Genomic DNA, 13879 nt, shown 5'->3' with positions numbered 1-13879 from the left:
AGAGTCTCTGAGGTACATACTAACCCTGTTGCTCAAGGTATAGATGTACAATATCAGATAACATATCGTTATTGGCCTGTGTTCATTGAAAATCAAGACTTATGAGTTAGTCTTGGTCAATATTGATGATATTTAGACTTTGAATATTTACTAAAGTTAGAACCAGAGCTAAAGTCTTAACTACTAAACTGACAGTTGTAGGATTTCGCTGGCCGATTCACCGCTTGGACCCTCGCTCCAGTCTCCAAAGTCAGTTCACCTTCACTGATGCCTCACTGCCTGTATTAGATGATGTGCTGACTGCCAGGGTGGATCAACCCCTCAAGCAACATGGGCGCTTCCCTAGGGCGCGAGCTTCTGAGGGGGCGCTGACTTGCCAACCCCATTCGTTCACAAAGCGCACCATCCGAGACAAATTGGCTTGCTTGCATCATACTGGTACCTTCTGCAGTGCCACCACAGAGTAGGCACACGATACAGTGCGAAGGGAAGCACGGCAGGCGTGCTGTTAGGTTACATGGTGAGTGAAGTGTATGTTTACTATCCATCCATCCATCCATCGTCTGTAACTGCTTGTTCTATTCAGGCTTGCGGGGGTCCAGAGCCTATCCCAGAAACTACGGGTGCAAGGCAGGGAACAACCCAGGATGGGGCGCCAACTCATCACAGGGCACACACACACCATTCACTCACACGTGCAAGACAGGGAACAACCCAGGATGGGGCGTCAAGCCATCACAGGGCACACCATTCACACCTATGGGCAATCTGGTAATTCCAGTGAACCTCAGCATGTTTTTGGACTGTGCAGGAAATCGGAGTACCCAGCGGAAACCCTATGACACAGGGTGAACACGCAAACTCCACACACATGGAACCATGACAGATATTCAAGCCCTGGTCCCAACAGTGCTAACCACTGTGTCACCCCATATATATTTACTATAGCAACTGAATTCCAGTACTAGTCTTAATATTTATTTTTGGAATTGTTTATTGCATTATATTAAACTAAAAACAATCTTTATTTTCTTACACCTGTTGTTTGTGCACTTATTTTGGCTTTGGGGGGGTGGATGAAGCAGGTCTAACTGGGCATTGACTGGCCCTGGCTGTTACACACATTCGTGAGATCTGAGGAATTAATGCCACTGACAAGTTTCATTGGAGATTTGTCCGGCTTACAGGTTAATCTGGCTATGGGTATTGGTGAAATGTCCAGTCCTTGGTTTAGCTGGTGACATCCACCCATCAACTGTGTCTGAGAGTGCCACAGTGACTGGACATAATCGATACAAGGTTAGGAAAGACTAAGCTGTCAGATTTAAGAAGGAAGCTCTTCCTGTTCCAATTATTTGACCAGAGCCTTTGTTTTTATAAAGCTCTGTCAGGCAGCAGATGGTGTGCCAGTTAAGGAAGCGGAGGATGTCCCAGATTGCTCCACTTTGCCTGCAGGAAATGGAGGAAGGACTCTGCCCCCCCCCCCACCAACTAGCTTCCTCCCCCCTCGTGCTCACCACACTGGCCCAACACACTCTGAGATTCCTTCACACCGGACAGTAGGTCCATTTGGCCTCCTTGCACATCACATCTTGCCTGGCAGCAAGGACCTGAAGATGCCAAGGCATGGCCAGAGAGCTGTCAGCATGCCGGCTCGGTGCCGGGCTGCTCCCGTCTGCTTTCAGAGACATTTGCTCCATCTCTTACCAGCACCAGCTGTTTACGGAGGTTTTTTGGAGGTTGAAGTAAATTTCAATAATCCTGGTCCCTCATCTTTAGCCGCTTTGGGACACTTAAGCTACAGCTTATTCTGTGATCCAAAGTACATGTGGAGGCCTCTGTCCCTTTTTCTAATGAACTGTGACACAAGAGTGACACACGGTCGTTCACCATGTGAGGATTTAATTGCGATTCCACTGCCATGGGGTTTATCTTTGCATTCACTGGTATTTTGTGTGCTAAAGGTGAGAATAGCCAGCTTGTTCCCTTCACAAAAGGTTGGCTTGTCCTCATCTCATTGCTTCCACTGAAACAGAAGGTAATGACAGCTTGCCAGGGGTCACTGGAAGTGCTGGTATTTTTGGACACGTGGGGGTTGGATTTGAGGGGGGGGGGCAGCTCATGTATGTCACCTGTTTTATGTTTTGGTGTTTACCTCCACTTCAAGGCTATGGCCCTCGAGGGGTCATCCATGTTTCCAGTCACCATGGGGACAAGACTCCATTGCCCCCCCCCCATGCACATGAGGTCCATTGTTTGTTGTTGCATGCATGAGGCATATACTTGGGGGGGGCTTGGGTCTGCGTGGCCCGTTCTCACTGTTTGCCTCACATAGCTTCATGAGGAGAAGCCTGTACTGTTATTTTTTGGCCGGCTGTCATCCTTCTGCCCGAACCACTGAGCGCCACATCTGGCTTTTTCGGTGCCACAGCTGCTATCCTGTTGACCTCCGTTGAGGGGAAAACGGTCCAGGAGACCCCAAAACGAGACCCCAGTTCTTTCTGCAGAGAAGGGCCCTGACCCATGCTGACCATGAGGTGTCGGCTTCGGGGGTGGGCCGACCTGCAGCCCGGGGTCTCGGAGTGATGACGGTTCTAGTGGGCGATGTGCAGATGAGGTGGGCGGCACGGGAGGATTCTGCTAAACACTTGACTCTCCTTCAGGAGCATGTGCATTCGTTTGCAGTCATTGCTGGTGTGGTTCAGTTGCTATTTGCCACTTGTGCAGCAAGAACTGATCTGGGTCTCATTCTAGCAGAGATTAAATGGGGCCACAGTGTAGGGAAATGAGCTCTATGAGAGAGTAAAATTCTGTACTGGATTTTCTCACCAGTGCAGCATTGCAGCTTAGCTTAATGGCAAGAGAGTCTCAAGTTCCCAAACTCATTCTCAGGGGATTTGGTTAAGGTTTCAGGTACTGGTCGTGTTTCTGCTGTAAGCTGCCGAGACAAGACAGAGTGTTCAAATTACCGTGACACTTAGCTTGGGGGGGGGGGGGGGGCATTAATTAGCTACAACTGCACTTTACTACCTAATTACCTCTGGTGAATTTCCTTCATATCCACATCATGGCAAGTTTAATGCGACCACTAATGTCTCCACGTCCCTGTGAGTTCGGATCCTTTTCACTAGGGGGCGGCATTTATGAGCCGGGGGCCGATTTCCAGACAGTCTAAAGTAGCTAGGGGTTACATCTACTCTGTGAGAACGAACCATCTGAAGTATGCGTGATCCAAGCTGTTGTTCACGCACCATCGGCCAGTTAATTGGATAACTTCACTTGTGGTTCAGAGGTACCTAACCTTGTCCAGCCCCAGGAGTTAAGCGTTCAGATGAGACCTCTCCCATCTGCCAGACCTCTCTCTTGAGTTTGCTTCACGCACCGTTTGGTGCATTAATCAGGGATGCTAAGCACCAGACCCTCAAATGACCTCTTTACCCTTCTGAGCTTGCAGGCTGGACAGTTGGACTCTTGTCAACATCCCATGCTTGCTGGCAGGTGTGTGCGTGTGCGTGTGCGTGTGCGTGCGCATGCATGCCTTACAAGGGATTCCTTCCCCATGCTGGGTTATTCCCTGTAGCTTAGGAATAGGACAAGTGGATACAGAGAACGGATTATTAAATTATTTCTCTTGCTTAGCAGTGCTTTTTACCCCAGAAGAATTTGCTATATATACTCCTTTGCTCTTCATCTTATGCATCTCACTGAAGTGTGTAATAAAACTCCTGGGAACTGAACCAGAACCAGCAACCCTCAGGTTATATGATCGAACACAGATACATTTTTAAGCAATAATTAAGCAAACTTTTGAAAGAATACAAGTTTGAAGGCAGGTTTAAATTTTACTATGTTCAGAAATCAGCACTAGCCTGCCATATATTACACTCTGCAGTTTTGCTTTTTTTTCTTCCCTCAGTGTAAAGTACAGTTACTCACTCGCATTTGCAGAATCGACATTCACAGTTCAACGGGAATGTTTTTGAGCTTGCCAGAAGAAAATTGCAAATGACACGTGAACCAAAAACAATGCTTTAAATGATTTGGATCATTTTAAATCATATGATATATAGCATATTAGTAATACACAGCATTCTAGTTACTGTTTATCATTTAATATTAAAAGTCTTCGTTTTGATACGCCATGTATCTTTGTCTCAGCGACTAGCCTCACCCACAGGTTAGCTGTCTTTCTGACTGTGGAATCTCGCGTTTCCTGCAGTAACTTTCAAATTTTTATTGCTGTTAGTTTTGTTTTTAATAATGAGTCCTAAATGTCGTGCTCAGAATGCATGCAGTAGCATCTTTTTATGTATAGGAGCATAATTTATATGGTTTGTATATCATATAAAAATGTCTTGACTGGAAATGACAAAGTAATTTCACATGCAGAGTGTACAGTACAGTGCTGTTTGTTTAGAAATTAGTAATAAATGGACATGTTGCGTTATCATTCAGGCTAACAGACTGTTATGGGTTGAGGTTGTGGGAGGGGGGGGGCTATTATTCATGAATTTTCACATTCGCCGGGATCTTCTGGTCCTAACTCCTGAGAAAATGAAGGGTGGATTTCCACACAGCTGAAATGACTGCTGCCATCATATCACCCTCACTTCTGTTGACGGTATGTTATGCTACGGCTACAAGCATGTTCACGATTCTCAGACTAGTGCTCTCTCTGGAACAGATATCGCCGACAATATCTGAAGCAGGATTTTTGCCGGTATCGGCCCGGTACCGATAGCAGGTATTGGATCGGTGCCATCTCTAGGTACATCCATCAGAAATGCCACATGGGTAAATGCCACATGGGTAAATGTCACATGGGTAAACTAGAGCTGATGATTTTTCATGGTATGCTCACAGCAGGTGGTGCCATAAAGGGAAGTGCCGGGGGCTTCTCGTCCCCCCTGTTTCCTGGTCCTGGTAAACAGGCCTGATGAAGGGGGGGTGGGGGGGTTCCTGTGCCCTGTGTGGCCAGCCAGACGTTGAGCAGGGATAGGAAGGCTGCCATGAAGCTTAGCCACTGATTGGGTTGGCCTGTTTTGGAATAAAGCAGAGGTAACCATAACAAACTATAACTGGAAACCATCATGGAATAATGTGCTAGCAGACATTGGGCAATGCTTTGGAAGATGTTCCAAAACCAATGGCAAGTGGAACAACTTTTTCTCATGACTAGGTGGGTGCTTAAGGGCAACTCTCCACTAGAGAGGGCTGCCCAACACAGAGAGGCCCCTGCACGTTGGGATACCAAGCTTTTGCTTGGCTGGAGGCCTCAGTTAAGGAAGGTAGCAGCATTCTTTTGAGATTCTGGGGATGGAGTCCCGGAATTACAAATATCCCAGTAAGACACAAATGTGACTGACTTAATGTGACTGTTTGTCTTACTTAAAAATACATTTCTGAATAGACGTATGCCCTCTAATTTCACAGCCTGACATATCTGCAAGGAAGGATGGAGAGGAAAAGGGAATTGATTGAGCTGATTGGCTAGATGAGATGTACTTAAAGAAGCGTAGCTGTCTGTCACAGGCTTTGCTGTTCCCTGTATTTCCACAGCTGTGGCCAGCTCAGTTTGCAGCAGCAAAGACCCCACAGCACGTGGAAGCCATGCTCCTGCTCAGACTTGTGTGTGACAGGCGGTGAGGGTTTTTTTCCACATGGTCAGAATTCCAGGACGCTATAGATGGAGGCAGAGATGGAGACCTGGGTGCAGCAGGCAGGTGGTTATTAGTGTTTGCCTGCACCGGTTGGGACTCTGCACCTTGAACGTACCCTTGAGTTTTATAAACACCTTACCCTACTCACAACAGACAGTGTGACCCAGAAAGACCTCAGAAGATTTTTTGATAATAGATTTTCCTGCTTTTATAGGCAGATTTTGTGTTTGATTTGCATTTAAACAGGAAGTGAGCCAAGAAGCAGGATATCAGTGATGCTTGTGCGAAGAGCAACATCACGTCAGTTTTCAGCACAGCTCCCTAAGCACAGCACAAGGACTCCTGAAAAGCTGCATGCACAGTATGTCTCTGGGGAAAAACATTTAGAGCAGAAATATGGAGACACAAGTATAGAAAAAGTATTCATAAATGCATTTAATGTAACTGAGATACAAAAATAATTCCATCTGCTTAATTATTTCTACATTACTTGAATCGCTTTTCACCGCAGTTCACCATTACATCCAAGTGAACACCGGTGCTTGTGGTCAAGCAGTCGGCAAAGTTTTTCACTATAAGCCCCACCCAGTAGTTCTTGGCCGACCAGAAAATACCTACTCTTCAGTAGGGACTCAAACACGGTTCAGGAGCTACCTCTAAAGAACTACAATGGGGCCGAGTTCGAGTGGCACAGCGGCTACAGAGAGTATGGTCTGGGACGTGGTTCCTAGCGGCTACAGAGAGTATGGTCTGGGACGTGGTTCCTAGCGGCTACAGAGAGTATGGTCTGGGACGTGGTTCCTAGCGGCTACAGAGAGTATGGTCTGGGACGTGGTTCCTAGCGGCTACAGAGAGTATGGTCTGGGACGTGGTTCCTAGCGGCTACAGAGAGTATGGTCTGGGACGTGGTTCCTAGCGGCTACAGAGAGTATGGTCTGGGACGTGGTTCCTAGCGGCTACAGAGAGTATGGTCTGGGACGTGGTTCCTAGCGGCTACAGAGAGTATGGTCTGGGACGTGGTTCCTAGCGGCTACAGAGAGTATGGTCTGGGACATGGTTCCTAGCGGCTACAGAGAGTATGGTCTGGGACGTGGTTCCTAGCGGCTACAGAGAGTATGGTCTGGGACGTGGTTCCTAGCGGCTACAGAGAGTATGGTCTGGGACATGGTTCCTAGCGGCTACAGAGAGTATGGTCTGGGACGTGGTTCCTAGCGGCTACAGAGAGTATGGTCTGGGACGTGGTTCCTAGCGGCTACAGAGAGTATGGTCTGGGACGTGGTTCCTAGCGGCTACAGAGAGTATGGTCTGGGACGTGGTTCCTAGCGGCTACAGAGAGTATGGTCTGGGACGTGGTTCCTAGCGGCTACAGAGAGTATGGTCTGGGACGTGGTTCCTAGCGGCTACAGAGAGTATGGTCTGGGACGTGGTTCCTAGCGGCTACAGAGAGTATGGTCTGGGACGTGGTTCCTAGCGGCTACAGAGAGTATGGTCTGGGACATGGTTCCTAGCGGCTACAGAGAGTATGGTCTGGGACGTGGTTCCTAGCGGCTACAGAGAGTATGGTCTGGGACGTGGTTCCTAGCGGCTACAGAGAGTATGGTCTGGGACGTGGTTCCTAGCGGCTACAGAGAGTATGGTCTGGGACGTGGTTCCTAGCGGCTACAGAGAGTATGGTCTGGGACGTGGTTCCTAGCGGCTACAGAGAGTATGGTCTGGGACGTGGTTCCTAGCGGCTACAGAGAGTATGGTCTGGGACGTGGTTCCTAGCGGCTACAGAGAGTATGGTCTGGGACGTGGTTCCTAGCGGCTACAGAGAGTATGGTCTGGGACGTGGTTCCTAGCGGCTACAGAGAGTATGGTCTGGGACGTGGTTCCTAGCGGCTACAGAGAGTATGGTCTGGGACGTGGTTCCTAGCGGCTACAGAGAGTATGGTCTGGGACGTGGTTCCTAGCGGCTACAGAGAGTATGGTCTGGGACGTGGTTCCTAGCGGCTACAGAGAGTATGGTCTGGGACGTGGTTCCTAGCGGCTACAGAGAGTATGGTCTGGGACGTGGTTCCTAGCGGCTACAGAGAGTATGGTCTGGGACGTGGTTCCTAGCGGCTACAGAGAGTATGGTCTGGGACGTGGTTCCTAGCGGCTACAGAGAGTATGGTCTGGGACGTGGTTCCTAGCGGCTACAGAGAGTATGGTCTGGGACGTGGTTCCTAGCGGCTACAGAGAGTATGGTCTGGGACGTGGTTCCTGCTTGACACTGGTACCTGCATTCACAGACCTTCCAGGCACATTGCCTGCCAGATGTGACTCTGTGTGACACTCAGGCCCTGAGTTCTCTGTGCAGCTAGATTTCAGGGCATCTTCTCCTAGTGAGAGATGACGGCACTGCTCACCCTGACTGCCAATCGTGATTTAACGATCAACAGTAAAAAACAGTTGGAATGGGCCATCCCATAATTAAGCGTGAGGAGAGCAGCCAAAATTCCCCAGCCCCATGCCGGCTGTGCGCTCACAGGATTGCGAAAGTCTGCCTGTCCCGTCGCTCATAGCAAGAATGTTTTTTTTTTTTTGCACTGGAGCTGTTAATCCGTCCCCTTCTTCCCCCTTGGGGCAGCTGCTGACAGTGGCTGTGCTGATGCCCCCTGGTGGGCAGACCCTCCCACATCGTTGCAGGACACCTGGGCAGGAAGTGAATCAGGACATGTGGAAAGTCTCACATGTGCGGCACCTTGAGTCGGGGCGCGGTCAGCCAGCTCGCTAGGACTTGCCGCCTCGCCAGGCAGGACCCGGCTCTGTACACTCGCAGCTGATTACCTCATCAGGATGCCTCTGGGCTGTGAGAGAGGGACTGGGAATCAGGGTCAGTATGAACAGACCTACATCCGGGGCGTCCTGCGATGGTTAAATCCAACACGCCCCATAAAAAGTATCCATTTGTCCTCTTTTGAGGCACCGTTCTTCCCTGGATCGGACTGGTGTCACTGCGGCTGTAACTTCATGTATGTAGGATCGTTTGATAATCTCATGCCTCCTTTTCAAGTCAAGCCAAGTTTTTTTGCCTCCTCTGAATGTGTGACATTTACACTCAGATACTCCTCCTTTTGGGATGGGGGTTAGCTCTGCTGAGAGCAGCTCTCAGAAGCGTCAGCAACCGCCCCCCCCCCCCCACCCCAAGGCTTCACCAGAATGTACTGCCTGACCCAGCGATTTGTTGTGCATCAGTCATTCAGCTCACACAGCGGTGGTGGTTGAAATGGCTCCTGCTTCTGTAAAGTGCTTTGGGTGTCTTGACAAGTACTATATAAATGCAACTTTCATTAATTCATAAATAAGCATATTCCTGTTTAAAAAAAAAAATAAATTAAAAAAATCTGTGACATGTCCAATAACAAAAGGCAAACACAAGAAAATGGGCACTTTACAAATTTGTGCACATTGCTGCCTAATAGAAAACACTGGTTCTATTTACTGTGGTAATATACAGTGACTGGTTAAAGAGGTGAAACACAAGCCCCCTTCTTGTTGACCCAGGGACACGTTTAACTCAGTCAAGTTATATTTATTTGTAGAGTACATTTCACACAACTCGCATTGAGACAAGTGCTGCACATGGCCAAGAAATAAAAACATCATACACAAGCGGCAAACAACAGCAAATAAAATAGATAAACATAAACGGAAGACTCCTTATACTAGTCAAAGGCCAAGGGAAACTGGTGTAATATGCTCATATTTACGTCTTTGATAGAATAAAAAAATATTGATAGTAACATATGGTTATTGGCTTTAAACTCATCAGTGTGTCCTGTAACGTGTATGACGTGTGAAAATGTGACGGTATTTTTGGTTTGCACTTTCACATGCCACCTACAGGGGGAGCTCCGGAGGCATGATTTTTCATGGGCCAGACTGCATACCTGGCATTCCTTAGATCACAGGTTGTGTAAGAGGAGGGAGCCAATAGGGTCTGGGGGGGGGTTGTATAAACAGTGCTGCCAAGTGGGGTGGGGGCAGCTTGGAGTGACAGACCACCCTTCACAGGCCTACATGGATAACAGACTCATTGAAGGACTTTGTCTTGATCCTTAATCACAGCTTATTCCTAGCTTTTAGCAAGCAAGTCCACTCTTTTCTGTTTTCAGTAATGTTAGTATGCCCAGGGGGGTTGGGAAACAGTTGACCTTTGACCCCCAGGGTTTTTTTTCCTCCTTACTTGGGAGTTTTTGGTTCCTCTCCTCCGTTGTCTTCTGGCTCTCCCTATTTGATTTCTTTCCTTCCTTTTTCCCGATCCATATCTCTCTCTAATGGTGTTTTATGTATCACTACACATCCACATAAAGCGCTTTGGGATGACTTGTGAAAGGCACTATATAAAAATAAATTGAATTGAATAAACAGGGTAACACTCAGGCAGCTGTTTTGTTTTTGGTAGCAAAACACATGCCTGTGATGTGGGTGAGGAGTTTCTCCAGAAAGACAAACGAGAAATGTGTTAAAGGCCCCTTGTAGGACCAGCTCACAAGGAATCTCGCCATGCAAGGTGTCTTTTAAAAAGCCTGTGCTAAAATCAGTATTTTTCCAAATGGCAAAACAAGAGCCAAGTAAATTTAAATTTGAACTGGATAAGAGATATTTAACTTTATTTTGTTTATGAAGTGAATGTCTTGAGTGAACACAGTTATTCTTTTTAAGCCAACGGATATATCCAAAAGTCTAAAATTAGGGGCTCCTAATGCCTTCCTGGATTGCTAATGACCTCCCACAGTTTGGGAATGAAAGCCACACTGGAAAGGTGTCCTGTTCCAGTGCCTTTTGTATTTGAACAGTCGAGCCCCCCCTTCCCCTTGACAGCCATGAATGCCGACCTCAGGTCTAAAGCCATAAAACTGATGGGTAACCAGGAATGTGCCTGCAGTGAAGGAAAGTTGGGGCACCGTTTCCAGGAAAGTTGGGGCACCGTTTCCAGGAAAGTTGGGGCACCGTTTCCGGTGTTTGAGTGCTGATAGACCCACCCCGCTTCAGTGTCCAGTGGGGTGCTGTTGTACCCGGGCACACTTTCTGTAAATATTGGCTCAGGCCCTTGTGTGCCTTTGACCCCCCCCCCCCCCCCCGAGCGCTCAGCATGAAGGCTTCCAGCCTGAACCCTTTATCAGTAAACTCTCCATTCTGCCCCACCTGAGATGTAGGGGTAGGGTTAGGGTTAGGGTTATCTCAGCTTTAGAAGGATGCCCACTGATTACAAGGGAAGGGGATTTAAGGGTTCTGCTCCTTGCGTGGGTGTCTGGCTGCCTTCTGTACCACTAAACCTAAGCCCAGCAGGGTCATGTTCAGCTTGTAGCCACTGTCCCGGTGCCAGCAGCTCCTTGTGCTCTGTGTGTGTCCCATGATGACAGTTTCTAATAAATACCACTCTGACTAAAACTCAGCGGCCCTGTTTGGTTTTACTGAGCTTTCTTACTGTCGCGATACCTGGGCACAAGCTGGCTTTCTTGCCATTGTGTTCAGTGACCATGCAGCAGCTGCCCATGTGGTGCCCACTCTCTGCCTCTCCCAATTTGGAATATTGCATCACTTCCTGCTATTCTTTCCCAGTTCCTCCTCCGCCTTCCGGTTTAATTTCATTCCAGATTGATACAGGGAGGAAGCCACCTTCACTGTCCTACAGGATACCCACAGCCTGTGACCCTTTAACATTCTAAAACAGACCAGAGGTGAAGGTTTGAGCTGAAAGGTTTAAACACCATTTTAAGATTTTCAGGTGGAAAACCTATGAAAAGTATCGGTGCTCATCCCATGAAACAATATTATCTAATATTATCTCTCTACTCCCAGTCTTTTTCCTGATTTTCGTTTTGTGTTTATTTTGTAAAACAGAATGCTCAGCAACTCTTTAGCCACAAAATAGGACCCAGAAAACCTCACAGGGTGTATTTCTGTCCCCCCGACAGAAGCTGACCTGCATAAACCAGCACCGCATCCTTCAGAGTATCCTTGATGCACCTCACTGACAAAATCCTAGCCACCCAGCATGTTTTAGCGAAGGCCTCGCCTTCCCTCCGGGGTGTGTGTCTCAGTACTGCATTGAAAAGAGACAGCTGAATAGATAGTTGTATTCTATGAAGAGGCTGGAATCAGGAGCAGTGACAAGGAAACAGATGACAGAAACAGGCACTGGGAAACTGGTTGGGATTTGGGTTCGGTCAGAAAACAACAGTTAAGAGCTCATGCCACTGCCTACCTTCTGCTCAGATTGTTATTATCACGGTAGACAGAGGCTGCTGGCTGTTAGCTGTTGCCTTTAATTCTAGAGAGTATTCAGATTATTTTGGCAGCTAAACAGACCTGTACCTTGGCAGGGTCTTGCGTTAATCTGACAGACATGATCTGACCGACAGATGACATTCTCAATCTGTAAGAGTCTTACAGGACTGATGGGTTATATACAGATACTGGCCAAGATATTTAACCACATTGTCGTATGAGGATTACAGAACCTGAAGTTGCTAATGCTGAAGGCAGTTATCCACAGAGCATTTGAAGAAACAGTTTGTGAGTATCAGGATTCACTTGGCTGACCTTGCTCTCGATACATACATTACTGAATGCTGTAGTGGACTTCTTACCTGTGGTAAGAAAGATGCAGTGATTTGATTTTTTCCTCTTCCTGCACTAGCTTTGCCTTTGATTTAGCTTTCCCAGAAAGCTTTGTGTTGTCTTCTGCCCTGTCCTATTCCTGTTTGTCCTTGAATGGGAGCAGTGTAACAAAAAGCTTTGAAATTCCTGTGCCATGTGTGTCCATTTCCTGTTCTGACTGAGGACGTCCTCATCCAGTCAGACGAGCAAACACAGAGATTGGTGGAGGCTTGGTAGGTGGCATGTTATCCTTGCACCAGCAGAGTATGGTCACATCCTACTTGCGTCTGCCTGTGCAGAGTTAATGTGATGATTAAGATGAGCTTGCATGAAGTTGTGAAAGATCCTGAGCTTCTTGTTATGGAGTCCATGCTCACCTCATTCCTGCATCAGATAAGCAGTTGTGAAAAATGGTGAAAACATTATTTTCTACATTTTCTGTCTGCAGTTGAATGAAGGGTTTTCACTTTGTGGACTTCTACCTGTGATGGGAAGCGTAAGTACCATGAGTTCAGCCTAACATCTGCACGGTCTAACCTGTAGGTTATGTGAAATGCTCTCTGTAGGTGCTTATTCGCCCCTGCACTGTGAGTCTCAACACCCCTTACTGGTCCAAAGTGGTCATGAACTGTGGTTACTCAGTGGTTACTCCAACCATGTTACAGGGCTGCTAACTCTCATGCATCTGTGTGCAGATTCTATTCTTGAATTCAATACCTCACTGCCTCCAGGTGACCAAACTTGGCAACCCTGGTGTTGGTGGGCAGCGTGGTCATGTTGTGTTAGGAGCTGGTTCTTTGGAGATGACGTCGATAGTATCATATAGGTGAGTTAGGGTTAGGGTGAAGCTACTTGTTGGGTCAGTACTACATGATTCTGCCAACATTTAACACTCGAGAGTGTTAAAATACAGTGCTGTCACTGCAATGGCCCAGTTTAGGACTGTGTAGAGTGTGTTTTCCTCGGTATAGCTCCAAGAGAACGGACATCTCTGCATGACCTGCTGGGTGTGGGGTGGGGGACGTAAGCAGAAAATATATGCAAGGGCTCAATGAAGACCTTCACATTCCTGTTTCGGGAAGAAGAAAAAGTCAAGCCTTGGAATGTAAAATTCATTCTAATCCTTTCCCCTCAATATCCACAGACAAAGAGGCTGGGCTCCGTGGGCAGGCGAGAGCTATGACTAGAATTACATTGCATTTCATTATTTAGAGTCCAGGGAACAGCTTTATCTGGGCCTCGTCATACAGCACTGACAGATACGTTGGCTCAGACTGTCCAAGTTAAACAGCTGTCTCAGAGACATGGATCTCGGGCTTTCTGGCCTCTGAAGGTGGCTTCATGTCTCCTGCCTGCCGCTGGCGCTGGAGCCGACCCCTGTGCCAGCCATGGACCAGGAGAGACATCGGCGAACATCTGCAAAAGTCTGGTCTGACCTCAAAGCTCCGAGCTGTCTGAAGAATTACAAATGGCTGCCATATTCCTATGAAAATTAAGAGCTTGTAGAAATTATGATGCCATTTGCCTTGAAAATGTTTCATTTTTAGTGGTTCAGCTATCTGAGGCTGCCCAGTGAAATCTTTTAATGT

General features: G+C 47.5%; 1 protein-coding gene across 2 annotated transcripts in view; it reads left to right on the top strand.

The window, feature by feature from the left end:
• The window catches only part of LOC111859664 (dedicator of cytokinesis protein 9), an 86029-nt gene that overhangs the window by 6154 nt on the left and 65996 nt on the right, over positions 1 to 13879 (top strand). The gene's annotated exons all lie outside the window — the stretch shown is intronic.

Source organism: Paramormyrops kingsleyae, chromosome 1, assembly GCF_048594095.1.
Source record: "Paramormyrops kingsleyae isolate MSU_618 chromosome 1, PKINGS_0.4, whole genome shotgun sequence".
NCBI classification, from domain to species: Eukaryota; Metazoa; Chordata; class Actinopteri; order Osteoglossiformes; family Mormyridae; genus Paramormyrops; species Paramormyrops kingsleyae.
Note: the sequence above shows the minus strand (reverse complement) of the source record. Positions and strands in the feature narration are given on the sequence as shown.